We start from the raw sequence: 4585 nt of genomic DNA on the forward strand, positions 1-4585 counted from the left end.
AGATATGCATCCAAGACTAAAACCTGCTTTAACGAAGTAGGGTGTCTTGTTCAAAGAAGTGTTTCTCACCAAGTCTCTTTTCCACCATGGCTGACCAGACCCTCTGTCCAGGACCCAACACATGGAGCTCAAAGCGCTGGGCTTCTTTGACTCCTCAGGATAACTTAGGGGCTTGCTCCCCCTCTTTTCATAGGCCAGTAAACATTGGAAATGTATTCTTCTGAAACATATCTCCAGATAAAGTTCCTTTCCCTGCTGGGTGTGGATGCCATGCTGTCTGGTGAAGACTTCATGCTGTCTCTTCTCCCCGATGGTGATTTTTGCAATGCAAATGATCTCTTCCCACAACCTCCAATACAAATGAATAGCCCACTGAATTTGGCCACACCTGGTTTGAGGTGTTGGCCTCTTTCCTTTGTCTGGAGAGAACCTGTTTATCAATTCCCCTGACCTGCCTGATTTAAACATATTTTAGTCACATATTTCCAGTATATATCTATAAAGTCTTTTGGGGGTTTACCATACATACATCATGCAAACATATTAATGATTGCTGAGTTGTTAGTTTTCCAATGATATATTAAATGACACCTTTTGGGTAAATATCATGACAACAGTCTGCCAACTGTCATTGGGGAACTTTTAGGGTCACATGGGTGCAGGAGTCTCTCTGCATGGTTCTCTTTGCAGGATCAGGGTCTTTGATTGTAAGCTCTTTAGGGCAGGGACCATGACTTACCATGTCTTCTGAGAAGCACCTAAATCACATTTTGGTGCCATAAAATAATGAATACAAATAAGAGCAATATTTTCATTATTTAGACTGAGGCAGCACCAATGTGTGTGAGGTCCTTTCTAAAGAGAGGAAGAGACAGGCCCTGCTCAAAGAATTTACAATCTAAAAGCAAGAAAATAATATGTTGAGGAATTCTAAATAATTTGCCAGTAAAAATGCATCAAAAACCCTGGGGTCCCATATATGCTCACATGTGTATTTCCCACCAGACAAAAAATACACTTTAAAAAACACATACCTTGCTTTTATTTGTTTTGCTTATTTTTACTCACGTAGATGGGAGAGGGAGCCGGGTGATCTGGAATTCTCATACTGTATCTGCTACTCAGGATGGTGGCTCCACCCACACTATAAATACCCACATGTCCGGAAATGGACTCAACAGTTCTAGGAAACCATTTCAGAATTCAAAGTCAGTCTGCATGGCAGGGAGGAGGGCAAAACCTTTTAAGTGTCCATTGAAAGCTGTTCTTGAGTCTAACTAGCTCTCCTCAAGGGCTTTGTTGGAGGTGGCATTATGATGTCAAGATCCAATGGCCAGAAGTCAAGATCTAATGGCTGGAAGTTAAAACTAGACAAATTCAGATTGGAAATAAGGCACACATTTTTAACAATGTGGGTGATTAACCACTGGAATAATTTACCAAGGGCTGAGGTGGATTCTCTCCATCACCGGTGATTTTAAAATCAAGATTAGATGTTTAGAAGATATGCTCTAGTTCAAACAAGAATTAGTCCAGTGACGTTTTATGGGCAGTGTTATGCAAGAGGTCAAACTAGATGATCACAGAAGACCCTTCTGGCCTTACAAACTATGAATCTCTGCTGTTTCTTTTATGTCGTTGAAGGAATCTGCCACAGGAAAGCAGGTCTCTTTAAAGAGATCAGGGACTTAAGTATTACCTTGTTTGTTTGTTTGTTTTGGAACAGCTGTATCCATTCTGCTAGGGCCCAATCATGCAGATTTGAGGGCCACCATCTTGACTGACACTAGGGATCTCCAGAGCTGAAAGCATAAGTGTCTACAGCTTGGGCCTTGAGCTAAAGAGCCAGGTTCTTTAACTGAGAGCTGTAACAGATATATAGCCTCTGTGGATCGGGATCCATTCCACACACTGACCAGGGGGTTCACAGATATTTACTGCCAGGAACGATGTTTACTACTTCTCACAGACATTGTCTTCAGTGGAGATTTAACAGGGTATGAACTGCAAGTTTCCTCCTTAACATGCTTCACATTCACACCCTTCAGACCTGCCACACCACAAAGCAGTCACCAAACCTGAGGGAGAGGGCAGGCCTGGAGTTAGCTTATGTTATGTTTTGCTAACACCAGGTGACTGCAATGAAAATGCACAGCCACGCCCAATAACAGCAGTCATTGGTTAATGGTCCACCAATCCCTTCCCAAAAGCCCCTGGGAACCAATCCCATCTCCTAATGTATAAAATGGGGAATAAGGACAACCCAGGGAATTATAGATCAGTCATCTTAACTTCTTACCCACAGAAATAATGAAGCAAATAAACAATCAATTTGAAAGTACCTAGAAGAAAATAAGATAATAAATAACAGTCAACATGGATTTGTTAAGAACAGATCATGTCAAACTGACCTAATATCCTTCTTTGACAAGGTAACAAGCCTTGTGGTTGGAGGGAAGCAGTAGATGTCATATCTTGACTTCTAGAAAGCTTTTGATACTGTCTCCCATGACCTTCTCATAAGCAAACTAGAGAAATATAGCCTAGACAAACCTACTATAAGGTTGGTACAGAACTGGCCGGAAAACCGTACTCAGAGAGTAGTTATCAAGGATTCACAATCAAGCTGGAAGGGCATATTGTGTTGGGTCCCGCTGATTTCTGTCCTGGGTCTGGTTCTAGTCAATATCTTTATAAATGATTTAGATAATGGCACAGAGAGTACACTGATTAAGTTTGTGGACAATGCCAAACTGGGAGGGGTTGCAAGTGCTTTGGAGGATAGAATTAGAATTCAAAATGATTCTGATGAAATGGTCTGAATTAAATAGGATGAAATGCAGTAAGGACAAATGCAAAGTACTCCACTTGAAAGGAATAATCATTTGCACAAATACACAATAGGAAATGTCTGCCTAGAAAGGAGTACTGCAGAAAAGGATCTGGCAGTTATAGTGGATCACAAACTAAACATGAGTCAACAATGTAATACTGTTGCAAAAAAAGCAAACATAATTCTGGGCTTTATTAGCAGGAGTGTTATAAGCAAGACGTGAGAAGAAATTCTTCCACTCTACTCAGCACAGATAAGGCCTCAACTATAGTATTGTGTCCTGTTCTGGGCACCACACTTCAGGAAACGTGGATTGTAGTGAAGCAGAGTGGCCTCCTTCTGAGCCTGACGGAGAGGAACCACTCTCCACCCCCTGTTGAGGAGAGCTAGGCAAGTCCCGCCTCTGTGCCAGAAGCAGAGGGGAGGAACAGGAAGTATAAGAGGTGAGGTCTCTAGCTCAGGTGGGCCAGAGCCAGGGAAGGAGTCAGGTGCCTCTGCCTTGTGGCCAGCCCCTGGACCAAGGACTGAGCTATGCCAGTCTCTGACCCAGAGGAGAACCCCGAAGGAAGGGAGCTGCCGAGACTGCCACCAGGTGAGTACCCTGAGGAGCTGCCAGGACTTCTGCCAGATGATTACCCCATGGAAATTGGGGATCCATGAGCAACGGAGCCCTACAGCCAGGGGTAGGAAGTAGCCCAGGGAAGCCAGATATTAGTCTGGTTGTGTGGCCAGAAAATGAGTCAGTGTTTTTCAGTAACTGCCCTGCTGACATAGTGGTGGGACCACCCGCCACTGTTAGAGGCTTGGGCTGGGACCTAGTGGAGTAGGGTGGGCCCAGGTCCCCTAAGGGGGATGGTGGCTTAGTCACCTGAGGTCAGCAGGCCTACTCACATAGGCTAAAGCCTGCCTATTGCTCTGCCCACCCAGAGCCCCAGAAGGTGTTTGCTGCCTGCTCCAGCATGAAGATTGTAGCTAAAGGATCAGAGTTCTTAGACTGTCAATTGCTGTCTGCCCAAGCCAGGAGGCCTTGGGCTAAAGACTGCTTGTTGCTTTGCCCGCCCAGAGGTTCAGAGCCCTAGCCTGCTAATTGACACCCTTACTGACATAGTGAGACAGAGTAGCCTCCCTCGGAGCCTGATGGGGAGGGACAGCCATAGAATCACTACATGGACAAACTGGAGAAAGTCCAGAGGAGAGGAACAAAAATGATTAAAGGTCTAGGAAACATGACCTATGAGGAAAGATTGAAATAAATAAGCTTGTTTAGTCTGGAGAAGAGAAGACGGAGGAGGGACATATTAGTCTTCAAGTATGTAAAAGGTTGTCATAAAGAGGAGGTTGATAAATTGTTTTCCTTAACCACTGAAGTCAGGACAAGAAGTAATGGGCTTAAAATGCAGCAAGGAAGGTTTAGGTTGGACATTAGGAAAAACTTCTTAACTGTCAGGGTGATTTTAGCACTGAAATAAATTACCTAAGGAGGTAATGGAATTTCCACCACTGGAGGTTTTTAAGAACAGATTAGACAAACACCTGTCAGGGATGGTCTAGATAATTCTTAGTCCTGCCTCTGTCCAAATGAGTGTAAAATGCTACTAACATCAGAATGCTAAAGAGTTGCATCCTGTTTGTATTGTTGGAAATTTATTTTATTTATTTATTTTTGCGTATGGAATCTGATCAAACCAAGCCACAGTGTTCTTATTGACGATGTTCAAGGCACAAAGACCTCCAGGAAATTGAGTCATTTGG

Source organism: Terrapene carolina, unplaced genomic scaffold, assembly GCF_002925995.2.
Source record: "Terrapene carolina triunguis isolate 2854851 unplaced genomic scaffold, T_m_triunguis-2.0 Scaffold212, whole genome shotgun sequence".
Taxonomy (NCBI): Eukaryota; Metazoa; Chordata; order Testudines; family Emydidae; genus Terrapene; species Terrapene triunguis.